The sequence below is a fragment of the Nannospalax galili genome, unplaced genomic scaffold (genome assembly GCF_000622305.1).
Source record: "Nannospalax galili isolate Female #2095 unplaced genomic scaffold, S.galili_v1.0 scaffold272, whole genome shotgun sequence".
Lineage (NCBI taxonomy): Eukaryota > Metazoa > Chordata > Mammalia > Rodentia > Spalacidae > Nannospalax > Nannospalax galili.
The window spans coordinates 687,341-702,399 of record NW_008331836.1 but is presented as its reverse complement, the minus strand read 5'-3'; the positions used below and the strand labels follow the sequence as shown (position 1 = coordinate 702,399).

At 41.2% G+C, this 15,059-nt stretch overlaps 1 protein-coding gene and 1 long non-coding RNA gene across 2 annotated transcripts in view; one reads left to right on the top strand and one right to left on the bottom strand.

Annotated features, from left to right (window-relative positions):
* Gpc6 (glypican 6) overlaps nt 1–15,059 on the top strand; it is a 1,180,899-nt gene that overhangs the window by 1,030,289 nt on the left and 135,551 nt on the right. The gene's annotated exons all lie outside the window — the stretch shown is intronic.
* LOC115069255 overlaps nt 1–15,059 on the bottom strand; it is a 39,525-nt gene that overhangs the window by 23,947 nt on the left and 519 nt on the right. The gene's annotated exons all lie outside the window — the stretch shown is intronic.

Genomic DNA, 15,059 nt, shown 5'->3' with positions numbered 1-15,059 from the left:
AAGGAGGAGGGGGGGGAGATAGAAGGATCTTTGAGGCTTGCTGGCTTCCAGCCTAGCAAAGATGGTGTGAATCTCAGGTTCAGGGAGAGATCCTGTCTCAAAAAATGGGTCCTCTGGGCACACACACACACACACACACACACACACACACACATAAATAAAAGTAAAAATATATTTTAAAAAAAAAAGAAAGAATAAAAAGAAAAACCAGGTGTGGTGGTGCCTACCTTTAATCCCAGGAAACAGAGACAAAGGTATCTGCATGAGATAAAGGCCAGCTTGGGCTACATAGTGAGTTTCAGGTCAGCTGGGGCTATAGAGAGACCCTATCTAAAAATAACTATTAAAAAATAAAAGAAAACACCTTTTTAGAAATATCTGAGAGCAATTTAAGCTTCAGGATTGAAAGATATTTTTGAAACTGCCATAGAATGAAAAGAAGAAAATATTCAAAGCTAAGATAAGGAAACAAAGAGACTTGCCTGACCAAGAATTACAGAAATTGTGCAAATTAGGACACAGAGAAAAATCAGTGCTAAGAGTTGCTATCTTTAATGTTTTTTCCCACTGCTGATGTCTCATGGGTGTAAATTTATCATTGATTTGGTGTAGCATCTTTGGATGCTGTAATTTCTCATCTGCTTCCTGCTGAAAACCGATCAGCTATGCTTGTATCCAGGTCTACATCACAGCTGTGAGACATTAATCTCAGGATGCTTCCCCACCTCTGGCCTGGCTGATGCATGCAGTCTAGTTAGTTCCCCAGCAGGCTCCTGACTCCTCTCCTGCCACCACTAACAACCATACAACTGTTGTCACTCCGGAGATGGGGCTGCTATGATGCTCCTTGGGTGGCCTGCCATGTCCTGTGCTTATGTACCTGCACTTCCCTGAATCTAAGAGGGATTTGTCACTGTCTGGAGTCAAGGCTCTCCTATGACTTCGTGGCAATAAACCTTAAGTTTGAAACAGGCAAGTTATTTTTTCTGAATGTATCCATAGGTTCTCTGCAGAGCCCTGGGCACTAGCTGCTAAATGGCTCATTAATTATGATATTGACTAATAAGATTGTTCCGCTGTTAAGTTATGCTTGAAAGCCTGATTTCTAGGTTCTGGAACTATCTGATTTTCTTAGGCTAGTCTTCATGTTTATTTTGTTGTGATTAAGAAAAAAAGGAGACTTTATCATGTGCCACCTGCTGGATAAACCTCAGCTAAATCAGTAAGATACTGAGAGTTCCATGCTGAAATTGAGGATAAAATGGAATATAAGTTGTAGAAGACAACTTCTTATTGCTTCCCTGTCACCACAAAAAGACAAAGAAATTGTATCAATTAGTGTTAGTATTTTGTTATTAATCATAGGGATAGCCTATATGTTTATACAGTAGTAGAATTTAAAGAAATTAGTGAGGCTGGAAAGATGGCTCAGCAGTTAAGAGCACTGGCTGCTTTTGTGGAGGACCCAGGTTCAGTTTCCAGGCAACTCACAACCACCTGTAGCTCCAGCCTCTGGGGATGTGGCAGTCTCTTCTTGCCTCCACAGGCACCCATATATACATCACAGACCCACAGACACATGCACATAAGTAATAAAATAAGTCTTCAAATAAATCAAAAAGTATGAACTTTCTTTTCCTTCAGAACAGATCCCACACAACTGTAAGTCCAAAAGGTGCAAATTTTAGGGCAATTACAAGTAGACAGTGAGGAGATTTGATAAAAGTGGGGCTCAAGGATATGATAGGTACTCCATTTACCCCAAGACATTCGTTGCCAGTAAAAAACAATGAAGGCTTTCCAGGGAGGGTGGGTCAGACAAGGACACCAGAATAAAGGGGGAAGCTGAGTTTTCCAAAGGAAACACTTTGAGGAAGTTTAGCCTGGAGTGAGGAATGAGGAGGCCAACCAGGAGCCCAAGGGAATCCAGTAATTCTTTCCACTTAAGCTTGACTTTATTCTGTGACCCTGTGGAGGGATATAGAGAGTACGTATGTGAAATAATAATTATATTACAACATATAATCTCTGTGCGCTTGCAGGAAATTCCTTTTTGATGCTCCCTAAATGAGTAAGGTGACAGGTGATAAGGAGGGGGTCTGTGTCCCCCAGACACCACTGGGGGAGGAAGAATCTTATTTAAAATGACTGTAAGTGGCTGTCTTTCTAAACTGTATGTTGTGTCCTGTCCTCCACTTGATTCTATACAAGCAAAAAAGTCCCAGGCAATATCAACACAGAAAACAACCCTGTAATGATATTGCATTTATCTCAAGGTTTTCTTTCTAATAAGAAACAGAACTATCATGACGTCCAAATCCTACTGAGTGCACCCAGGAGTTGAGAAAATAACAGAGTGAAGAAGGCTTTTTTTTTTACCTTTTTAAAATGTGGAAGTCTTTGTGAGCTTCCTTGTTCCCAAGATGAATCTGTGCTCCAGCTACAGACTGCTGACTGAGTGTATTTTAGATCATAGAAACTTCTCTTAGGTGTCGCGAGAGACCTGGGAGTCTTATTACAACCTGTTTGTCATTTTCACAGTCCAACTTTCACTACAAAAGAAGCCCAAGATTGCATCAGGGCCTTTAAGGGGTGCAGATTGGTAACTTCCTTTTTATATACTGCATTTGGTCAACCTGTGTCATTAATCTCTCCTTCCTGTTTAGTGGCAGTAAAGATGGAACACTTTATCTGTTCTTTTTAATTAGATTGATGTATGTGCATTCCTTGAATTTTAAAGGTCATTAATTTCCACATTAGTCTCTGAGGTTGGGAGCACACAGATTGATATATTGATGATTTGGTCTTTCATTGATTCTATATCATCTTTAGCACCACGACTCATGAATGGCAGTTCTTTCACAATCCTGACTCAGTGAGTGGAAAGGCATGGATATTTGCAGAATGAGGAACCCAGATTTTGTCCTTTCTAGAGAATTTTACTGTCCTTAGGTGGAACTGATTACGAAATGTGTTTAGTTATACTTAAAGTGCTGTTGGTGTGTGGCAGCCTTTTTCCAGAGTTTCAGTTAGTATCTGCAGCATCTAACAATTTTAGCCCGTGACTTTCCATTGTCATTGATGCTTCAAAGTAATTAAAGACTTCCTAAAGTTCTTTGCAAAATATTTAATAGAAGAAATGTTTCCCTAGTTGTCAGGATTTATATTCATGTTACAACTTTTAGGTATCACTCCATGTTTAAGTATCATGTGGGTCTAAGTAATGATGCATCACTTACCAATGTGACAGTCCAGACAGCCCAACACTTCATTTCCACTGGCAGGATAGACTACACAGCCTTGTTCATGCCTCAAATATTGTTAATGTAACAACAATAAAATAAAGTTTACTCACCAGAAGTGGTGGGTATCATTGACCCCTTTTGAATAGCCAGATATAAATTTAAAAAAAAAATTTTTTTTAATGCCTGCTGAATCAAGCCGTGTCCATGCCAGAGATAGGAAAGCAGTTGGTCCTTTGAATACAAGGCTGATGCTGGTTGGAATTTGGTAATAGAGTAGGTGGAAGAACTTTTAATCAAGGGTCATTATAGTAATAAAAGCTCTTTTCTATTATCAAACCAAAGCATGTAGATTTCTCATTTTTAAAAAGATGAGCTGGGCTGAAGAGATGGCTCAGCAGTTAAGAGCACTGACTGCTCTTGCAGAGGACCTGGGTTTGATTCCCAGCACCCACATGGCAGCTACAAACCATCCTTAACTCCAGTTCCAGAGGAATCCGAAGCCCTCTTCTGACCTCCACGGCATACCACAAGATGGGTGCACTCACATACATGCAGGCAATACACTCATACATGTAAAATAAAAATAATAAATAAAATATTTGTTAAATATAAAATAAATACAAAGATGAGTTTAGAGGCTGGAGAGATGGCTCAGCAGTTAGGAGCACTGGCTGCTCTGGCAGAAGACCCAGGTTTGAATCCCAGCACCCACATGGCAGCTAACAACCGTCTGTAGCTGCAACTCAATGGGGATCCGACGCCATCTGCTGTGCTCCACGAGCATAGCATAACACGGATGCACTTATATGCATGTAGGCATAACACTCATACACATAAAATAACAACATATAAATCAAAAAAATGTTTTTTAAGAAGACAAGCTTCAGTTTATCAAAACTGAAATGGGGTACCTTAATAGTGCCCCAGTTTGGCAGTGAGAGCTACCTCAAATAAATAATATGCAATACACAGTCGGGTTCCACATGTGACACTGTTGAAGTAGAGAGGAGGAGGAGGCAGAGAAGTGGTGCATGGGACCTTTGGCAGCCTGAGCATCCGGAAAGATTCCCCTTGGTTCCAGAAGCTGAGCTGCCTCCTTTCCTCCAAATTCTCTTTTCACTTCCTCTTCCTCTCCCAGAGACTTGCTGCTTAGTCTACTCTTTTTGTCTCCATGTTCAGCTGCTCTAGGAACAGACTAATTTTCATGAGCTGGCTAAGCAGAGCCAGCGCTGAGGTAGAACAGAGAAGATGAGGCGTGTCAGGCAAAGTCTCTTTAGTCAGGAGCCCCCACAGTCTCCAAAGAGCTGGGTGGAACCTAAGCAAGACCTGGACCTTGAATGGCCCAGATCAAAGAGGAAACCAGCTCCTAAGCCTAACTGCTCAAAGCTGAAGAGGAAAGTATTTGGCACCAGATCCATGCTACTCAGTGTGATCCATGAGTCAGCGGTGTGCAAACACTTAGGAACTTGCTAGAAATGCAGAGTCTCAGCTTCCAGCACAGCACTGTTGCCTTAGCCCATCTTCTGCTGCTATTACAAAAGAGTGAAACTAGGTTATTTATAATGAATGGAAATTGGTTGGGGTCATGGTCCTGGAGGCTGAGAAGTCCAATGCCAAGGTAAAAGCATGTGGCACGTCAGGTCATGTTGTGTAAGGAAACAGGTATGAGAGGAAGTGTGGAGATGGGGCTGGAAGGGAGCTGAACTTATTTTATCAGGAACCCATTCCAGTGATAGCTAGTCCATTCCCATGATAATGGCCTGAATCTATTCATGGGACAACGCCTTCATGATCTCTTACAGGACTCAGCACTCAAACACTGATGCACTGGAAATTGTTTCCAACGCATGAATTTGGGGAATGCATTCAAACCATTGTCCCTCCTGAATGAAAACCTGTGGCTAACAACATGTGCACATGAAAGTTTGAACAGCACTGGGCAAAAGAAGTCAGTAAAGAGAGAGGATGGGGCCTCCACCTATCAAACAGGTCCTGACGTAATCACTCCATTGCGGGTTGGATTTCACACATCAAACTTCAAGTTTCCCTCCAACTCTGATGCACATCAGTGAAAACAGACAAGAAAGACTAAAGATCATGAAGGGGATGATTTGCCATGTGGGGAGATTTGTTTCCTTAGTAGGTGACGGGGGTACTCCTGGGGCAGAAAACTTATGTCTCTGTACGCATGCACTAGATTCTGTAAAGAGGACTGGGGAGACTGACAGGGACTTTGACTGACAAATGGGATGTGTTTTCCCTGAATGCATTAGATGTATGAATATTAAGGAAGATACACAAAGAAAGCAGCAGTTCAGAGCAAAACATCCTACCCTGGGAAGCCAGAACTACTGGTAGCAGGACCAGGCAGGCCAGGCTTGCATATGACTTGCTCACTATGTTGTAATGGCATCTTTCTCAACCTATAGAGTGGCTGTTCTACTTCCTCCTCCCCACCTCCATCACCCCCATCCATCAAGGTCCAGCTCACATGCCATGTGCTCCGAGAAGTCTTTCTAGAAGCATCAGACTCCTATCAGCAGCACAGAGAAGTGAATGTTACACAATTAACCTCCAGGGTTGTACGTTAGGGACGTGGGGATTAGAAGGTTCCTGGCAGGCTGTACAGTCTACATTCCTGCCTCCTCAAAGCCTTCCTCAGACAGGGATCATCATGACTCACCAAGCAATCCATTACAGACGGAAAAGTGGCAATGGTTAAGAAAGAAAATTCTTCCTTAGATTCAGCTGCATTTCTTTCTTCCGTTGTGTCAATCACACACTAAAAAGCACAGGGATGGCTGTGCCATCTGCCTTTCATCCATCTCTCTTTCACAGATTCTGTTGAGTCTGCAGGTTAAAAGTATTTTAGACTTTCTTTTCTGATCTGAAAGAACTTGAGCATTCTCTGTGCTGGAAGAGCTCATTTAAACAACGTTTCTTCTGACACAGAGCTACCCTGAGAGTTCAGGTAGGCCCTTAACTGACGTGTACTCTTCTCAGTTCAAACGCAGTTAGATTAGTTTATGGGCTTACAACTCCATTATCATCTCAGACTATAAAGAATTTGGAAGAAGACTATCAGGGGTAGCCTGAATGACAAAAATCAACACACAATGTAGAAGATTAGATGCATACAAAAGGCACTTTAGAGACAAATTTTCACTGTGTAGAAAGCACACAGAACAAGGACCTGACTGTGCCCTGATCCCTGTCATTTACATATGTAAAGAAGAGCAAGTCTGTCCATCTCGTGCAGGCCTGGGCAGCTCAGATCGTCCCACCACACACAGTCATCAGCTCACTGTTAGCTTAGCTGTCCTCTATACTCTGCCCATCACAAGGTACCTGTAGTCACAGACTTGGTCTTGATTCTTTCAGCCCTTAGTATGTGTGTCTGCATGTATGTGTTCATATGGGTATGTGTGTACAGGCCAGAAGTTGATCTCAGCAAACAGGCTAAACTGACTGGTCAGTGAATCCCATGAATCTACCTGATTTCACCTTTCCAGTACTGGGATTACAAGCAGATGCCAACTTGCCTGGCTTTTTTACATGGATTCTGAGGATTCACTCATTACCAACTAAAATATCTCCTCAACTCCCTTGTCAGCCCCCTTTTTAGATGAAATTAGAGCCTGACTCCTAAGAAGATTCCTCTCCCTCTATGATTCCCTGATACAAAACAACTCTGAGGAAATGCAGCAGCCTTACTTTCCAAATCTGAAAAGCCAAGAGCACAGAGACTCCTGAGCCTAGTGATTTACTCAACACAGGGCCACCTGTGGGGTCAGCCAACTGGACTTTCCTTGGATCTACCAATTGCCGCTGCCTACTAAAGTCTTACTCTCTAACTGCAGTTTCCAAATCACAAAGATGAATCCAACCTGATTAGCTCCCTCTGTTCTGAGTGCCAAAAGCACTGCTACATGCTGCACGCACCTTACTGCATTGCATTGCTACAACCTGGGCAAGAAGGATCATCATCCCCATAATGAGAAACTAAGGCCAAATTGGGATGCTGATAGCTATTTGAGACATGTAGGGGAGTGGTAGACTGTGATTTAAAACCATCTGTGTATATGACCATTATACCCCCTTCTCAGCACTAAGGGAATCTCAACACACTCATTACTGAAAAGAATGTGAATACTTTTTAGAAAGACAGAGATAGCTAGTCAGCCATGGTGCTGTACACCTGTAACTCAGCACTTGGGAAGAAGAGATGGGAGGGTAAGGAGTTCAAGGTCATTTTACACTACACAGCCAGTTTGAGGACAGCCTGGACTACATGAGATCTTGTCTCAAAAATAAATGGTAGCTATATTAAGTCTTTTACTTTTGTAAAAGACTTAAATATTTAAAATTTTATGCACCAAGATTAATGTTGGAGAACATATGCACACCACCGCTATTTTTAGAATATTTTTAATGGTTTGACAAATATTTCTTTTTCTAGAGCATGTCTTATGTACAGCAAGGAATGACTGACACAGGTGAGCACCCCTGAAGACTGAGTGCCTTTCTCTGGTCAATGAACAACCCACCAGGGTAGACAAATATTTTGTTGAACTCAGAAACAATTGGCATTTATTTTTTGGACTTTACTAAACACATGCTGTTTAGCCAAGTCTCTGCTTCATCAGGTAAAAATAATTTTTTTAACTTTTTAAAAATTTTATTAATTATTTTAATTTTATGTGTAGGCATGTATTGCCTGCATATATGTAATTGCACCCATGTTGTTCAATACCTGTGGAGGACGGAAGAGGCTGTTGGATCCCCTGGAACTGGATTTACAGACAGTTGTTAGCTGCCATGTGGGTGCTGGGATTCAAACCCGGGTCTTCTGCAAGAACAACCAGTGTTCTTAACCACTGAGCCATCTCTCCAGCCCCGGGTGAAAATAATTTAACTGAAGTGTAGGCACTCAAAGTTGAAATGCCAAATTCTACCTTAAGTAATACATTCTACACTAAAAGAAAAGTTTATTTTGGTTTTGATCAATTGAGAAGTGTATCAATAAACACAGATTTAAAGATGATGCCATCCTTTCTATTTGTTTAGTGTGTTCTCTGGTTCCTCTAAAGATTTGGGAGCATTCCTACTGTCTCTGGCTATCTTGCTAACTTTAGTAGTATAGAAGTACTTTATTAGCATAGAAGTATTTGATTCATTCAGGAAACATTTATGGATGATTCCCTTTGTGGCAAAGACTGCAAAGGATTGGAGACTCAATGCTGAACCATACTGTGTCTGTTAGGGGGCTTTTAATTGCAATAATAATTCCATTAAGCACAAAAGTGAGTCACATCAAGATTGATCATTTCAGAGGCTCTCTGTGATGGCATGGAGACGCAGGCTCTTTATCTTTCTAATCTGATATCCTCAGGCCTATGCCCTCATGTCTGCAACATTGACTGTAGCTGCCCCAGGCATCCCATTGAGATGTAACAAGATCTGTAATGAAAATCTTTTCCAAAAGATTGGTTAGTTTTAACTGTTAATGTGATACAATCTAGAATCACCTGGAAAGGTATGTCTTTAACCTCACTGGACCTCAGGGAAGAAGGGACAATGCTAACTGTATTGCTTTCCTTGCCACTGACCAAATACTTAGTATGAAGCTACTCAAAAAAAGAAAGATTTGTAGGAGAGAAGGCACGGCAGAGTTCATGGCCACCCACAGTAGTGGCAGTGAGAGCATGAGACTGCTTGTTCACAGTTCTGTGGATCAGCAAACAGAAAGCTTGGGCTGGAACTGGGGCAGAGCTAGAATCCGCAAGACCCATTCTAAGGCCCTACATCTGCCAGCTAGACCCCATGCCCAAAAAGTTTCCATAACCTCCCCAAACAGTGCCACCAGATAAATACTAACTGTTTAAACACGAGTCTATGAGGGATACTTCATACTCAAACTTTGACACTAAACTATTGCCTGTGTTGTATAAATGGTATGACAAGTTTAAAGGACTGAATTTAGAGTGCATTGTGGGTGCTTCTGAGGCAGCAGTGGCTGCCACGGTCTCATCTTTACAGTTATTCTTGGATAAGAACCCAGAAGCAGGGCTATAAGGAAGGCGCCTAGCTCAGCCTGAAAAGTCAGAAATATGTGATCCAGAGCTCAGGCAATCAGTTAAGGACACCCATGTTGATCATTCTGCTGGGACTACCATCACCAAGTGCCGGATTAGGCAGTATAAACAATAGAATTTTATTTCCTCACATCTCTGGAATCTGCAGTCACAAAAGAAAATGTCAGCAGTGTTCAGTTGGTCTGAGGACATCGCTCCTCGGCATCTAAGTGGTTGTCTTTCCTCTTTACCGTGTCTATATTTTAATCTCTTCCTATATAGACACCAAGTACTGGATTAGACCCACCCACATGCCTTGTTTTAACTTAACTTCCCCCTTAAAGTACCTACCTCTAAACAGGGACATAATCCAAGGTACTGAGAATTAGGAGCTCAACAGATGAACAGAAAAAGGGGGAGCAGTGCAGTCTGTAATCACACCAGAGGGTATGATGATTGTGGACCTTTGAAGGAAGGTCCAAATAATACTCTAAGAGGGGCCAGGTAAGATCAAAATTGTCTGCCATGCTGGTTAGCTTTAATTGTCAACCTGATACAACCTAGAATCACCTGGGAAGAGACTCTCAATAAGGGACTATCTATATTGGTTTGGCCTGCAGGCATATCTGTGGGGGATTGTCTTAAGTAAATGATATGGGAAGACCCATCCCACTGTGAGTTGTATGTACCATTCCTAGGCAGTTAGTCATTAACTGTATGAGTGGAGAAGAAATCGAGCTGAACACAGCAAGCAATCAAGCATGCATGTATGCACTTATTTCCCTCTGTTCTTGACTATGGACGGGATATCATTAACTGTTTGAAGTTCCTACCTTGATTTCCCCACAGTGATGGACAGAAACCTAGAATTGTGAGATAACCTTTTCTCCCTGAATTTGCTTTTGATCAGGGTATTTTATCACAGTAACATAAATGAAGCCAGGACATATACTCACCAATAGGAATACAGATAGCAGAGACACAGTAGAAGAAAAGAAACACGGCTCACAGAGAATGAGTCAGAAGGTCGTGGTTACTGTTCAGACATGGTATGATTTGGGTTGGAGTACTAATAATGTTAGTACTGGAAAATCATGGATGAGCAGCCCTTCAGTGATAATTTGGATAAGAAAATCCACATTTACTAATGGTTTGTGCCACTGGGGTTGGTGTCAGTCTAGGAAAAGAAGATGCCAGATTTAGCATTAAGAACAGCTTTAACAGGAAGAGATAAAATCTCTTGAATGGGTCATGTATTGGGAACAAGAGTCATTGGGAGACTCTGTCTACCCGTTTTTCAGTTGTCAATAAGGATTTAGGATTTGTGAGAGAAGTCAGAAAGGGTAGAGAAAAGATAGTCAAGCAAAATGGAACTTCTGGATAAAACTAACCGAAGTGTATTTGGAGGGTTCCGGCCTGTATCCTGGAGGAACTAGTAATGGAATATGCAGAGTGATGACTGCTAACTAATAAACAGTAAACAAGGGAAGTGGCAAGACAAACAGATGCTCCCAAAGCAGGAAGCATGTAAGAATTTGAAGGAAAAGTCACTAGAGCCGAGTGGAACAGAGGCCGTTTGGCAAATGATTAGTCATTAACACTCTTGTGGCAGCAGTTTCTGTATGGGTATGAATGAATACATTGCAGAGGAAGACATGGGTCAAAGCTCTTCTTCAATAACTTGCCTGAAAGTAAGACAGCAGAGGCACATTTTCAAGTGATTTTTAAGTGACAGATATTGGTACATGTTTAAATGCTGATGGGAAAAAAAGGAACTGCAGAAACAAGATCCCCAGAGAGGGATGTACAATGGGGTTCTAACGTCAGCCGAGACCGTCTTGGAGGGATTCTGATGCCTCCACACTCTCTGTGATACAGAGACCAAGTTCATCCTCTGAAATGGCTCAGCCCAGAGTTAGCCCTGTGGTACTTGATCATAGGTGTTTGGTTTATTTAACTACTAGTAGAAGTATATGAGATCTGGATTTGCAAGAGCCTCTAAGAGGCTCAGATGCAGGGGTGAATTGGGCTTGGTCAAGGCATTATTGCATAGGGCTGTGGGTCCCCACAGATACTAGGGTCCACCCTGAAGGTCATGACTTCTCTAGCTTAGCCTGGGTTTCAGGACTTTAAAAATGCCCAGGTGACTGTTACTACAAAGATGACCACTTTGAAAGATGCTCTGAGCCAAAAAAGCCTGCTTTTTAATGGGTCAGCAGAAGAGGATTTAGAAAGAAACTGTTCCTTGTAAAGACGTAAAATAAGATTTAATAACATTTTACTTCTCCTTTGTTCCCACCAAGTCATTAAATTCGGTGTATATAAGAAAGATAGAGCAAAAGATGAATAATTATAAAGAGATTGAGAATAACTAAAATACCTTATAATATGTCAGATATAGGCAATTAAAATTGCCCGTCTCTCTGTCTAACCATGTGGCTGTTGGAACAGAACATTAAAAAAGAAATAGAAGGTACTCTAATAACTAAACTGATATAATCCTCAAACTAAAAATGTGTAATTATATCTTAGAATATAAATTTGAAATTAAATATGTCTACTATAATTTTTGAATTTTGTTTCTTGACAAACCTGTGCTATCAAGTTTCAGCAATAATGTGAAATTTGTCACTGTAATATGAGTTTCCCAGTCACTCCCTTTCCAAATTCTTCAAACTACACAAAATCTTTCAATATAATCATGTTACTTCTTTAAAAAAAGCAATGCTAATAATTTTTTAAAAGTACTGGCTGCTCTTACAAAAGACCCAGATTCAGTTCCCAGCACCCACATAGTGGCTCACAACAATCTGTAACACCAGTTCCAGGGGACCCAATGCCCTCTTCTGGCCTCCAAGGGCACCAGGCACACATGTGGTACGCATACATACATGCAGGTAAACACTCATACACATAAAATAAAAATATTTTAAAGGAGATATAAGTAACTCTCAAGTGTCAATTGTTAGCTAAACATTGGATTTCTTTCTTATGCTCTCTAAATCTCCTAGCATCCCATTTTACAGATTTCTAAAGTAAGACTCAGAAAGTAGCTTCATTTATGACTAAGAGGGAGAATCCAGAGCCTCAAAAGCCTTGGGGAAGAGTTAGAATATTAATGGAAATCTCTCCCTATTAGTTAACATAATATAAGACATCGGAGGCTGGAATGTGACTTCCCTTTGCAGAGGTAAATATTCTAAATACCAGGCATTTATTTAACACCTGTTGCACAATTAACCCTCTGTTGACTTTCTCATTCAATTATCTTTCAATGACCTTTATCCTTTGGCATAACATCAATTGATTAAAAGGAAAAGCAATAAAAACTAAAAAGATTCCTGTGAGGATCAGAAAGTAGATTCTTATAGGCTTGCGCCTCTGCTTTCAATCAATTTGTCTTTTCTTCCCCCAAGAACATCGTGGTTAACCAAACCAGACAGAAGCAGAAAAAAAAAAAAAAAAGGGCTCTTCCCTCATGGTTTTGCTGCAATGTCAAAATAATAAATAGGTTACTCACAGCAGTCATTTGGACTTACATCTCAGACACAGATGACCTTGTGGGAGTGCAGAGGCACCACTCCAGAGATACTGGTGAAAGGTTCTGGCTCTTCCTCCAAAATGAATTCCTAGCTGGGTGTAGTGACCTATGCCTTTAGTCCCAGCACTTAGGAGCCAGAGGCAGGGGGATCTCTGTGAGATCGAGGCCAGCCTCACCTACATAGGAAGTGCCAGGCAGTTGGGGCTACAGGGAGCCCCTGTCTCAAAAAAAAAGAAAGAAAAAGAAAAAGATTTCCTACTTTTCCATAGTCTCTTTTCTTGTATGAAGCCCAAGTTCCATAAAGTATCAAACCTTGTCTGAGAAGAAACTCTGCAAGGCATCTCTGAAATTTACAGCCTGGTGACCACCTTTTAAAAATGCATCAGGAAATTTAGAGTAAGCTTTATATTAATAAAAGACATCAGTAGGAGATGAAGAGGCGTAGACACTACTTTGACAACACCCTACGACTATGTCATTGGTGGAGAGTATATATGTCAGTCATTTGAAATTGAGTCTGTGCAGCTACCACTATGGTTTCCCATGGCAACCAGCCACTGTCCCCAACACCTCCATCTATAGTCCCCTGGGTCAGATGGGAAGAAGACTGGCAGAGGCAGAGAGCTTACTCATGGAGCATCCACGCGCACTGGTCCAGTATCTAGAATAAAGTAGCAGAGCTGCCCCTCACTCTACTCCTTTATGGAAAGGAGCTGACACACTATATTATATTTGGTCAATTTATTTGATAATGGGATAAAAATGAAACAATTGGGAACACATAGATTTCTGCTACTGAGACATTCAAGTATTGAGTCTCTTCCATTTGTGTACAGTCCTGTGTCAAGGACTAAGTGAATAAAGATATGATAGGGAAAGGTCACGGAAGGTAGGGAAGTAGCTCTTGGCCCTGTCTGTTGAAGCAGCTTACTCACACAGGATCCAGAGCCCTCTCTTTTCTCTCGGCATCTATTTATTGCTGGGCATTCAGTTATGAGCACTGATGAAGAACAAATGACTTTCAGACTGAGAAGCACATCATATACCCTTTTACGAAAAAAGGAAATCATGGGGGGAGGCAAGGTGCTAGGGGAGCCCAGAGCTCTTAGTCACAAGGATTTAATTTCCTCAGTAAAATTTAAGAAGGGTGTTTAAATTTAGTCCGGTATATGGCGACAAATGTTACGGGGCAGGAACTGAAGGTGACACACATGACAAATGGAGAACCCAGTAGTTCTATGGGAAAGGGAGGAAGGTAAAAAAAGGGAAGAGAAACAGAAAGCAAGAAGTAAAAGGAGTAAGGACTGATGAAAAGGAAAACCGAAAGCAGGAAGCGACTGACCAAACAGTACAGAAAAAACACACAAGAAAAGATGACAGCACATGGCACGGGTCAGAAGTTGCTTAACCTGTATGCTGTATGATGCTCTAACTGGATTTGTATAAGCATATGCTACCAACATGAGTGGTCCATAAGATCAATTTTTTTGTTGCCATTATTCACGAAAAAATGCTGAAGAATAGAAAGTAAATGGTATTCTTCCCCCACCTTTGTTTTTATTCCTATTTAATTTCTTGCCTATTTAACACTTGAATTATTATCTCTAATGATATTGTCATTGTGTTAGGCAGCATTTCACCACTCTAGCAAAATACCTCACATCAACTACTTATAAAGAAAGCTTGCTTTAGCTCACAGTCTTGAGAATAATAATAAAATGTTTTCTAATATACCAGACAACGGCTATTAAAACAGACCTTCACTGTGCCTCACTATATGGTCATTATGAGACCATGTGAAAAAGAAGAAGAAATATCTTTCACTGACTGCCAAGGCACCTGCATTGCCTCCATTCTGGAGTGGTCCCCATGGTGGGTAGTGGATGGCACTAGTAAGGACGCTAATGGAAACAAGAGGGTTGGTTACTTATCAGGCCAGGAAGCAGGTGGTAACAGTCTTGCTCCATTTATACCAATCACTCTCAAGAAATCAGGAATAGTACAGGAACTACCCCATGCCCATAAGGTTTACTCTTTCCATTGCTGCTGCAGAAGGGTAAGCTTTTAACATGGGAGCCTTTGGGAGAAAACATACCATATTCAACCATAAGAGTTCCTACTTCTCCATGGCGTTCTTGTTCGTTTCTTAGAGGGCTGGCAATAATAATAGAAAATACCATGCCTTATCATTTTGCTTCT